Below are 13376 nucleotides of genomic sequence, written 5' to 3' on the forward strand. Positions count from 1 at the left end.
AGGGAATGCTTCCCAACTCATTTTATAAGACCACTACTGATACCCTAATGCAGAACCAGCCACGGCATTATAAGAATAGAAGACTATAGAAATACATGTAAATATCATTAATAAAATATTAGCAAATTAAATCCAACAATGTAAAAATTGTATTGCCTGATGACCTGGTGAGGTTTACCTTTGAGAATGCAAGGTTTATTTAACATTTCACCATATAAACAGGATCAAGGTGAAATATCATGTGAATATTTAATTTAATGTAGGAAAAAAGCATTTGACAAAATTCAACATCCATCCATGAAAACTAGGAGAAGAATGGAACTTCCTCAACCTGATAAAGGACATTTAAATAAACTAAATTCATAATAGTAAAATACTAAATGCTTTTACCTAAAATTCATAAGAAGTCAAAGATGACAACTCTTACCACTGCTATTAAACATTGTACAGGGGTCCTAACTAGTGCAGTAAAATAATAAAAAGAAATAAAGAGCTACACATTGGGAAACAAAAGTAAAATTTTCTTTCATCTGCAGATAGCAAGTTTATGTTAGTGCAAAATTGTAAGGAATCTACAAAAAAGCTACAAGAAATAATAAGGTTGCAGAGCCAAGATAGCAGCATTCAAGATCATTTTTCAAAACTTGATGGTATTTCTGTATAATATTAAAGAAAAATTTTAGCAATAAATTAAAATACAATTTCATTAAATAGGCTCAGAAACATGAATGACTTAAGGATATGTTTAACAAAATACACAAATGTTCATAGCAGCTTTCTTTCTAATATTAGAAAAACAGGAATCAAGCCAAATAAACATTGATAGGTCAAAGGATAAACATAATATGGTGTAACCATGCAATTGAGTATTCATTACCAAAGAAATGAATGAATCACCAATACACATAATGATAACAATGAATCACTGAAATACTATGCTGAGAGAAAAAGTGCTAGACACAAAGGAGCATATAATATATGATTTTAGTATAAATAATTGGCATAACAAATTAAAAGAAATTTTGCTCATGTGATTATATTTTATAAAACTTAATAGCATATTTTCTATCTAATGTAGCTGTATACAAGATAATATTAATAACATTATATTCTATTCTAACAATAAACTCTAGGAGTGAAAATTGGGAACCTTTTATTCACAATAGTGAATAAAAAAATATAAACATTTTAGGAATAAATTTTTAAAGAGTAACATGAAGTCCTTATAATGAAAACTACAGTGTTTTAAAAAGATAACAAAATATTATCTGGACAAGTGTGATGCCACAACATAACCTTTGGAGAAAATCAGTGTACATCTTTCAAAATTTCTTTCTGGAATGCATATATATTGGTAAATTAGCAATTTGACACAATTTGATTAAAAAAAATTTTTAAACCTGAAAATAAGATGGTTCATAGCAATTGAAACTATAATACATGGCTGGTGGGAATAAAAACTGGTATAGCTACTTAGGAAAAGTTTGGCAGTTTCTTATAGCATTAAACATACACTTACCACATGTCCCAACATTCCCATTCTGAGGTATTTATCCAAGTGAAATGAAAATCTATGTTCACAAACCTGTATACGTAGTTTACTATGGCTTTATTCATAATTGCCAAAAACTGGAAACAACTGAGTAATAAACATTATGGTAATGTATACAAACAGTGAAATATTACTCAACAATTAAAAAGGAATGAACTGAAACTTCTGCTTACGGAAGATGTTGTAAATGTACTTTTCCCCATTTCCTCTGGTAAGTACAAATGAAAACCCTGCATATTAAATGTAAAACAAATATAAAAAGATTTCAAAGGTGGAGATAAGAGAGCAGACAGTCTAGGGCCCTTGGGGTCCATAGAATGACACAGTGCTGAGTTACCTAGGTTTTCTTTTTGCCTCTTATATCCCCAAATCCAGCCATTAGGAAATGCTGTGGATGCCGATAGAAAACAGCAACAATAAAAACCCAAAAATGTGCTCACTTTCTAGCCAAAGCATTAGGAAAGGGGTAACCTAGCAAGACAAAAATCTTTTAGATAATAACCACTCTACTCCAATCAAACAACACAGATAAAACTGTGGGCCCACCTCCTCCCCTACCAGGCATGCCCAAGTGGGGAGCCTCGACTTTTCCCCTCACTAGGTGCTGATGAAGTGCCCTAAATCTACCCCCTCTCTCTTCCAAGGTGGTGTCAGAGGAGGCTGTGTGTGTCAACAGAGCCTGAGAGGAAACCAGGACTATCCTCATCTCTGCTCACCTGGCAGAAACAGGAGGCAGCACCTTCTCCATCTCCTGCTGGAGCAGTGTCAGAGGAAACCCAGTAAACAGAAGATTCAAGTAAGATCCAGAATCTCAAAACAAAGTATCCAAAATGTCTGGTTTTCAATAAAAAAAATCACTTGTCATCAGAGAACTAGGAAGATCTCAAATTGAATGAAAAAAAAAGTGAATAAAAATGAAAACAGATGTCAACAATGAAAGACAGAAATGTTAGAATCATCTCACAGAATTTTGAAGCAGCTGTAATGATACATCAGTAAGCATTTACAAACATTTTTGAAACATAAATTTATGAAGATTCTCAGCAAGAAATAGGAGACATGAAGAACTAGATTGAAATTTTAGAAATGAAGAACTAGATTGAAATTTTAGAAATGAAAAATACAATAACTGGAATTTTTTTTTTTAAAAAAAGGATGTATTCAAGAGCTGAATGGAGGGGACAGAGAAAAGAATGAGTAATCTGGAAAATACAACAATGGAAATGACCCAATCTGAAAATAACAGAGAAGATAGGCAAAAATAGCCTCAAGTACCTGTGAGATTAAGAGAAAAGATCTCAAATTTCTGTCATCAGAATTCTGAAAAGAGAGGAGTAAAAAGCTGGAATTAAAACAGTAATTGACAAAAACAATGCTGAAAGCCTCCCAAATTTGGAAAAAGACTAGGTCTACACATTAAAGAAGCAGATCAAACTTTAAACAGGATGAATCCAAGGAATTTCACACTGAAGACCTAGAAAATATCTTGAAAGCAGTGAAAAAGAAGTGACAGTTTACCCATAGTAGAAAAAACTTTTCGAATGCTGGAAGATTTTGCTTCAGAAACCAAGGAGGCAAGAAGGAAATGGGACAGCATTTTTCAAGTGCTGAAAGAAAATAACTATCAACTCAGAGTCCTTTATCCAACTAAAATATCCTTCAGCAATGACAGAAAGTCAAGACATTCTTAGAAAAAGGAAAGCTTAAAGAATTTGTCTCCCGTTGACCTACCCTAAAGGTAGAGCTAGGGGAAGATACCTAAATAAAAAGCAATTGATAAAAGAAGGAATTTTGGAATCTCAAGAAGGAAGTAAGGACATGGTAAACCAGCAAAGATATGGGAAAACACTGGAGACTTTGCTTATCCTTTGGAGTCTTCTAAACTGCATTTGATAATTGAAGCAAATATTATAACATTGTGTAGTGTGGTTCTAAATATGTAGAGAAAATATTTAATCAATTATATTATGAATGGTGGACGGTAATGTTTGAGCTGCTAAAGGGACAATGCCAGTCAACTTGATAAGTTATGTGTATATGTGTGTATATAACATAATACTATTAAAAAGCTACAAAATGAGATTCACAAAAAGATACACTAAAAACACTATTAATAAAAAGGGAATTATAAAAAATATTCTTGTAACCCACAGAAGAGGAAACAGAAAACAAGGAAGGAAATGCAAAGTGAACACATCTTAAACAAAAAAATAAAAACAGACCTAAGGTGAAACATAGTAATAATTACATTACATGTAAATGGGCTAAACATATAAATTTAAAAAACCAAAGATTGGAAGAAGGTATTTAAAACAATATCACCCAACTACATGCTGTCTATAAGAAATTCACTTCAAAATAATAATATAGGCAACTTAAAAGTGAAATCTTTAGGATGTAAGGATAGGCAATGAGTTCTTTGATGTGACACCAAAAGCATGATCCATAAAAGTTAAAACTGATAAACTGGACTTCATCAAAATTAAAAACTTTTGCTCTGTAGAAGATCCCAGTAAGAAGATGAAAAGACAAGCTACAGAGTGGGAGAAAATATTTGCAATCCACAGACAATCAAAGACAAATATCTAGAATATATAAAGAACTCCCAGAACTCATCAGTAAAAAGGCAAGGAATCCATTTAGAATATAGGGAAAAGACATGAAGAGACATTTCACCAAAGAGTATATAAAATAACGAATAAGCACATGAAAAGCTATTAGACATCATTAGCATTAGGGAAATGCAATTTATATCCACAATGAGATACCACTAAGTATCTATCAGAATGACCAAAATAAAAAAAAAATAGTGGTGACACCAAATGTTGGTAATGATGTGGAGAATCTATATAAATGTCAATATACTGGTTGTGATATTCTGTTATAGTTTTCAAGATGTTTCCATTGGGGGAAATATTATAAAGGATAGACAAATTATATTATATTGTTTATATTATACTGGTTTAGCAGCTCTCCAACTCATCCTCTGTCCATTTTCTTCTCAAACTAAATTCCAAGTTAGTGTTGCTATTCAAAGGGCTTTCACATATTTGCAGCTACTGCTTCTGTCAGTGAATGAAATAAGCACAACTCGTGTGGGTGGTACTTTGCAAAGATTTATTAACCTGCTTGTGCATTTATTGGGCCTGATCAAGTTAATGACCTAACTAGTTATAAAAATGTACTCTTTGTAATAAATAGACTAGGTGGTTTAGTTGATGAATAATGGATAAAATGAAACAAGTATGAGAATCAAAAGTAAACTATTAACCACATAATTTTTGTGCATGTGTGTGTGTGTATATATATATAATGTAAATGTGCTATAATTACATTTTTCAACTAGAATTTTGAATCTGCATTTGGACTTTGTTAAGTATTTTAGATGAATTTTGAAAGCAACTAGCTTCAAAAACAAAATCTTAGCCTTGATGTCTAAGTTTGGACTTGGAAGTAGCCATTATGTGGTCCTACATTCTCTTCTTATGTCATTGTGCCTTCTACAATATAGCTTTTAAAGCAGCATCTAGAGTTTGCTTGAACACTTCAAGAAAAATGTAGCAATTAAATCTGTGGCAAATGACTAACATTGAGAGGTAATATAATAAATGTAGTTGATGCTGGGATTAGTTTGGGATGTTAACACTGATAACAATTAATTATGTGATAAAATAATATTGTTTTACAGTTGTTTTACCTTTTATCATTTCATAACAATGCTGGGAAATAAATTGAAACAGGTATTCTCTCCATTTCATATATGACAAAAAGGCCCAGACACAGAAATAGACTATAGCACAATGTCAATCAGCATATCAGTATTTAAATATAGACCATTTGTTCAGTGTTTTTAGACACAGTACACACTTTTGTCATATCATGTACAAACTACTGATTTAAAATCATTTGAAAATGAAGAAGTGAGTCTTCTTGAAGTGGTTGTCTGTCTTGAATTTCTTATTTCTAATGTATAGCTCCTTCCTTAAATTGCACGTTGCTCATTGTATGAATGTCATCTGCAACCATTAAATCATTCCAAATATAAAGTCTGATTTAATCAACTGATAAACATTTCAAAAAACAGAAAAACCTCCATATGAATTTAAATTGAAAAAATTGGTATAACATCAATTATTTACATAATTGTTCATTTTTTTTGTTTCATGAGGTTTAAGAGCTCATCTTTAAAGATTTACTAACTCTGTACACATCTATGAACCAGTCCAATTTGCTGTTTGCATTCCTGCTTCTGCCTCTGCCGAAGTAAATGTTGATGTGGTGTATTTCTTATCTCCAAAGCAACAGTTATGTCTGTATTAACAAATATATAACTGTAAACATACGTGAGTTTGTTTGTGATACAACTGTGATAAAACTGTGATACAAGTGAAGGAAAGTGATGCTCAGTATTTTTCAGAGGAATAAAAATACTACTATTGCTTCTAATAAAAGATACTGGCGTAACTATTTCTCTTAATAAATAAACCAATTCTAGATGCTGGCTAATAGTCCATGGAGAACTAGCTATGTGTAGTGAAACTGAACCACATATCATCATACCAGAAACTGAAATTGAGCCAGGGCTTCACTGGATTTTATAAATCAAAGAAAAGCAAATAGAAGTATAAGGATGACTTTATTTTTCCGTCAACTTTACTCAAAAGGAACAGGGTAGAATTTTGGAATCAAAGAGATCTGTAGGTATCCTCAAAGCATTCATCTGGCTGCATTAATTGAATATTCAACTCTCAGTGCTTAAATAGTGCCATACTCATAACAAGATCTTGAGACAGAAAACAGTAAGCATTGGTTTAGTTCTCAAGCTTCTAACTTTCTGCTCCTTTGGACTTTTGTCCACTTGTGAATTATTGTTTACCTCGGGGGTGTAAGATGGCTACCCCATCTCAAGACAGTATTTCCTTAATCAAAGCAATAAGAAATTGAAGGCAGGCACTTACCTATCATACCAGTCTCTTCTTCAGGAGTGCCAGTGGACTCAGAGAAATCCCCCATCCCAGGAGTTTGCACAACATCCCACTGGAGAGGCTGGCTCACTTGGCTGCTGATAGTGGAAAGGGAACCTGGACATTGACTATCCAAGGTTAAGAGAAACAGCCTGATCATGGCATGTTGTATGGAACTGGACACTTCAAAATTGGGTTTCTGTTGGAAGGAAGTAATTGTTCTTGGGAAGGTGACTAATAATATCTATTACACACAGCTCAAATATCTTTATTGAAAGAAAAATATAATCCATAATATTTTGGAGATATGTTAGCCAAAATATCTAAATAGGTATAAATACTCCTTACTTCCTCCTTTCTTTCCTCATTTTCTTAATATCTGTGTTCTTTTTTGTCCCTGGATAAATATTTAATGAAATCATTTTATACAATAGGCTTAATGCATATTCATTAACTTTGAAGTCTCTAAAATTATTCTAAAGTTAATATGCCCTCTTTCTAAAGCCTTGTGAAATTAGTATATTGTCATGACAGTGTAACATAAAAAGCCTATAGTAGGAGAAATTAGACTTCCTCAGCCACCGATTTCAGGGAGCAAACACTGATTTTTATGTTGGGTGAAAGCTGCTGCATATGTGGAAGGCACAATAAAAAAGAATCATCCTCCACAAAAGTTGACCCTGGTCCCCCAAATACTCGAGCATTTTCCTGTACTTGGATAATGAAGACTCCCTCCTTATACAGAAAAAAGGACTTCCTCCTTTTTTCTCCCATATATATATGAGAGAAAAAATTTGTAGTTATTTAGAAACAAAAATCCTGATCATAATCTATAGCATCTTCCACCTTCAAGGAAGTGACAACATTTAGATTGAACATTTAGTAAAATACCTTGATAAAAATTTTGAGGGGACAAAAATTATCCCTCTTGAACATAAATGAATAGAGTAAGAGAGAGAGAAAACACTGAATTATTATGCACAATAAAAAAAAAGAAATTTTTCATTTTCCCACAAACTATGAGGGTCCAGGCAACCAGAAGAAGAGATTTATAAAAATTTCAGAAACAGAAGCTATCCAATCAAATAGCAATGTCTTAAAATTCTAGAATATAGTCTACCAGTCATCCATTTCTCATAGGTGGTGATGGTGCAAGAGGTGACTGAAATGTAATATTAAATTTTAAATTTCATTTTTGGTTTGTTTGCTTGTTTTGGCTCTGTTTACCAGGGCCCATTCACCCCCAGATCATCAGTGAAAGCTTTCTACTACACTGGCATTGTGTTAACAGTATCATGGAGAGTTTATAAATGGAGTTGTAAAAAGAACTAGGAACTTCTACACCTCACCCTCTCCACTCAAGCCTCTGTGGCACTGGCAGCATTGCACTTGGAAGGACAATTATTCTCACATTCCTGGGTGGGACAGCAGTAGAGTTGGGGGTCCAAGGCTTAGAGGAAGGAGACAAGAGGCAAGCCATGCAACCTGAACTTACTCAAATGGGCCTATGGAAAATCCCTACTTTATAAAACTTACTAGAGGAAGGCAGCACTTGAATGAACAAGGGAGGCTGGGATGGTGGAGGAGGTGGAGTAGGCACTGGATTCGGCTCAGTTTATTCCTTCTTCATCAGCCTTCTATAACACCTCCAGTCATAGCCTGAACCAGCAATTACCATGTGGTTATCTGGTACTCATCATCCAGCACACTGCTTACTACTCAGCTTTTTAAAAAAAATTTTTTTACCAGATGATGCAACAGTTACATTTCACTTTATATCTCACCCAGGCAATGATGAAATAGACAGATTATTTCCACATCATTTGCCAATAGAACCAGATTCAAATTATGTTAGTAAGTAGGATATAGGAGATCCTGGATATGAGAATCCTTAGACCACTGGCAATGATAAAGGCTAAGAGAAACTGTGGGATCCAGAGCCGAGCCCATTCCCTCCATAGTGAAAGTGAGTTATTGCATGTAGCCACAATAACTGATGACGTCAAAGGTCCTCAGACCTCCGCAGGTGGGGGGAGAGGAGAATGTACAAATAGTATCATAAACAAAGCATTCAAATTCCCCTCCCCTGATCACTGTTGATAACAAATCTCCACACCCTCATGTCACAAGACCCTGCAGAAACCATTCTCACACGCTATGAAATACCTTTGTCCTAACCCTTATAAATTAACTCCCTGGTCCCCCCTGCTCTTTGTGGAGCACTAACTTCCATTGTTCCCGGCCGGCCACCACCATGGAACCATCTCCTGTCCATAAGTCCCGTCAAACTCATGTCTAACTCCCTGCCTGGTGTGTTCTTCGGTCTTGGGACTGAGCTGGGTTGGAACAGAAACCTACCATAACTCTAATCTAGAATGAGAAGTTTCTAATAAGTTCTCTTTTGGCTCTCACCTTTACTGAGATAGAAGAACAGTTGAGTATTAAAAGGTTCATTTCTCACTTTCTTCTTCCTTGCATATAATGGCAATGTCAATGTGAAATAGCTGAGAAACAAATAGCATATCTATTTTCCAACTAGATAATCTATCCTTTGAATAAATGACTTTAAATTACACTAATATTTTTACTTTTCTAATGTAAGTTGACTTATTTATCTGTGCATGCAATACATGAATACTAACTGAATACTTACTTGGTATCTTCTGAAATTAACAAGCAAACAAAAGCAACAAACAAGTTTTTATCCTCAAAACTGGTCTGATATGGAAGCACCAACATTTCCTTAAAACTACAGTCATTCACCTACATGAAATTTAGTAATTTTTTCCACTTTAAATATTTTCTGATGATGTAGCGAATGTCATGCAATTTGCAAAAGAATCAAAATAATACAAAAATACTGCACGTGCAAAAACGAGCTTGCAACATTTCTTTGTTAAGATAAATATAGGACAGATCGGATGTCTACAGATAGCTTCTTTATTATATAAAGAAATCATGCCAGAAACAACACAAAATCTTAGTTTCAAAGGATATCCCTTAATATTTATTTTTTATAAAACATTTTGTTCTGTTTACTATCAAAAACATAATCTAGAATATAATTAATCTTTTTTATTCACTGTAGCAACATAGAAACATAGCTTGGGGAAAATATAGTAGACTTTACATGCCAGTGAGTTCAAATTGAGCAGAAAATTTAATTTTACTTTAATTCTCTTGTTCTTTATTGCACTGTTTATTTCTAGGATCACTACATTTGCTGATAGGCATATGTGTGAGTATGTGTGTGTGTTTCCAGATTTAGTGAGTACTTTTCCTCCAAAGAAAGAACTTTTCTGATTGGTCAGCAAAACCCAGTATGTTCCTGGATTTAACTAAATCTACAGAATTATGTGAAGTGGAAAGTTAAATATTTATCTGAAACATCTGATCACCCCACCTCTTTTAGGTCCCCAAATCTCTTGTCATTGTCTAGCCTTATTTCTGGCTAGATTAATTTACTTAACACTCCCCGGTCAGCTCCCCTTTTTTACTTTTGAGCCATGGATTTGCAATACTCAATAACTGACTCCAGCACTATCAAAAAGAGAAAGAAAGAGTCACCCCATGCTCACCATCTTTCTGTTTGCTGAATTATGGCTCAGTGTTTCGCCTAATCTTTTCCCTTCTTCAAACTGCTTAGTCTCTCTCTGTGTATCTGTTCTTGACTTCCAATTTCTGTGTAAACCCAGAATCTTCTTAAGGACTGATTTGCTGTCTGATTTTCCATAGCTTTTTATTCTCTTGGCAGTAGCAGCCCTGCCTTTACAGATCCTATGACTCAGAGTTCCCTCATCCTTTACTCAGTGGCAGTCTGCCTCAATTGTCACAACATAGTTGACTTAAAAACTTATACTTCCAGCATGCTGTCCACTATTTGGGCTCCAGGGTTATATGTTCAATGTCCACTTGACAGCTCTGCTTTTATTTCTAATAGGCACCTCAAACTGAAAACAGGCAAAACAAAACTCCAGTCTCGATTCTGACATCTTCACCTAATTCTCCTCCCCTGTGGTTTTTCACCATTTTATTAAATGGGTCCATTCCCTATACTTTTCCCTTAAGCCAAAAACACAGGGGTCATTTTTTATTTGTTTCCTTCTCCCATCCCCTATGTGTAATTTTTCAGCAAGTCCTGTCAGTTCACACTCCAAACTATATTACATATCCATCCACCTCTTTCCTTCACTGATGCTTTCACCCTAAAACAAGTCAAAACTACTTATTCTGTGCACACATGAAATACCTTCTCAACTAGTCTTCTTGACTCCTTTCTGATTCCTCTTCAATTTATTCTGTGCATTATGCCCAGAATGGCCCCATTATTTTAGTGTAAATCAAATTATTTACTTCCCTGAATTAGAATCCCCCAATGAAATCTAAACCCATTGACTTGAACTGTAAGGTGAGTTATGAGATGGTTTCTGCCTACCATTCCAGATCCACATCACACCATCCTCCCTTGTTACAATCCCATCATACCCTTCTCCTTTCTATTCCTCAAACATGAATTCTTAGCATCCAAAGAGGACTTCCCTGATCATCCGTCTACGTAAGCTATCCCTCACCTAACCTTCTCCACATATCATTCTCACAGCATTTATCAGTAGCTGAATTTTCTTGCTCATATGCTTGTTACTCCTCTTCTGCCACAATCCAAATATAAATTGCAAGAGACCAGGAAGTTAGACTCTTGGTTCACCACTTTATCCCCACTCATCTGAAGAGTTTCAGATAATAGTAGTTGTTCAGTAGAAGTATAAATGAAACAAAAAAATAGTACTTTAACCCCATAATTTACGTTGAATTTGTCATTGTCCAGTAACAAATATGTTGTACTTCAAAACCATGCTTTTGTTTTGATAAGAATTATTTTATCAGTATTTCTACATCTGTGGTTCTCAACCTGGGCTTTACCTTAATACAGCCTGAGAGCTTTTTACAAAACACCTATATCAATCCTCATCCCCCAGGCTCCTCATTTAATTTGTCCAGGCTGTTCATCAGTATTTTATAAAAAGCACCTGTGGATGATTCAAATATTCGACAATGGATACATTTGCCGTTATTAAGAACTTTAAATGCATAATCACATCTGATTTATTGTAAAATGTCTCAAATATCTCAAGTATGTGGATTGTGATAAATTGTACAACTGAGCTCCAAAATATAGCCTAGGTCTACATAGCTGCATACCCTCTGCATAACTAATTTAGGTCTATACCTTCTACTTCTTTTTGCTTACAAATAGCTTTAGATAATATAAATTGCCAACTTAGGATAATGGTTCCTATTTGACATTGAGAATAGTGTCTCAGATTTTAATTGGTCATATTTGTTAGTTCAAAGTGTGATACCCAATGGGATATTTTCTTTACAGAAAATTAATTAATCTCATTTGAAATTCTCTCCAAAAAAATCACTTACCAAATTCAACAGAAGTAGAAAATCTTAATTCTCCCATAACCATTGAAGACATTAAATCCTTAATAAAAACAAAGAAACCAGTTAATCAGCCAGACAAGTTTTTCCACAAAGAACACTCCAAAGCAGACGGTTTCACAAGAAAATCCTACTAAATATTTACGAATGAATTAATGTCAGTCTTATATAAAATCTTTCAGAGAAAAGTGCTCAACCTGTCTTACAACTTATCTTGCTTACAAAATCAGACAAGGACACTATGGAAAAAGGATAATCACAGTCCATCTTAACTCAAAAACAAAGATGAAAAATCCTATATAAAGTATTCCTCAAGGCTAGCAAAGGCCTTTGGTTCTATAATTGCACACACACAGAACTTGAAACACCAGTGTAAATATGTTTCTTCTGCTTCCTCTCAACATATTGCCTTCACAGGGATAGACCCACACATGGTTGTAGTGAGAAGGAGATTTGGAAGTCTGTTTGGGTCAGATACGATACAGATGTGTGTCAAAGTCTAAGATGCCAAATCAAAGGAGAGAGGAATGCAAGGCAAAAAGAAAGTGAGGTGAAACTCGACTGACTGTGAGTCTGAGAGCAGATATTGTACCCAGTGTACTAGAAGCAAGGATCAAAAGCATAGGTCATCGAAGCCAAAATAAATACTATTACAGTCTGTGTCCAAGATCAGGGAGCAGCTAACCAGACATAGTCTGATAATGCAGTAAGTATAGGGAAAGAAGAAGGAGCAAGGGTGCGGATGCACAGGGACCCAGGGAAAGTTCTGCCATGTGGGTGGTATTTATCAGGCTTTTATTCCATGCCTCTCAAGCAGGCTTTCAACCCCAGACTTGAACAGTGTTGAGGTTGGTGACTACTGGGACTCTAGTTAGTAAATGCAGGGCTGAAGAGATCAAACTGATGAATTTGACTCTCATGTGAGTCCTTTAGCTCATGTGTGTTCCATAGGAAATGACTATGATCATAACCCTGTAGTACTGGATGGACAGAAGTGAGTAGCACAATTAATTTGTCTCCAACTGCTAGAAAAAGAAATGAAAAGATGTGCACTACTAACCTTGGGCCTGGAAGAGCCTGAATGACATATTGTTATATAACTTGATGATGAAAAAGAAATTGAAGTATAATTTTCATTTTTACTCTTATAATTTATAGGATTATTCTCTCCAAGTTGATAACTGCAATAGAGATGGAATGCTGGAAAAACAGAGACATATAAATGCGTATTACTATATACATTATTTATGTCTGGAGAATCATTATATTGAAATTGCTGCTGGATTACATAGGTTCATAGGTTGAGTACCCTTAGTAAATATTAAATTGATCTTTAAATCACCTTAATTAAAAAAAAAAACCTTAAAACATAGGTAAATGAACATTTTGTATTTCTCGATTTATTACAAAATTTA

The 13376-nt window shown here is 34.5% G+C and overlaps 1 long non-coding RNA gene across 1 annotated transcript; it reads right to left on the minus strand.

Annotated features, from left to right (window-relative positions):
- Nucleotides 1-6598: 6598 nt before the first annotated feature.
- LOC119512585 lies at nucleotides 6599-13067 on the minus strand. The gene is made up of 3 exons (XR_005212409.1): nucleotides 13022-13067; nucleotides 11947-12004; nucleotides 6599-6715 (listed from the first exon to the last, which is right to left on the minus strand). It is a non-coding gene; the product is annotated as an uncharacterized LOC119512585 (long non-coding RNA).
- Between the last annotated feature and the right edge of the window lie 309 nt (nucleotides 13068-13376).

The sequence above is a fragment of the Choloepus didactylus genome, chromosome 17 (assembly GCF_015220235.1).
Source record: "Choloepus didactylus isolate mChoDid1 chromosome 17, mChoDid1.pri, whole genome shotgun sequence".
Taxonomy (NCBI): Eukaryota; Metazoa; Chordata; class Mammalia; order Pilosa; family Megalonychidae; genus Choloepus; species Choloepus didactylus.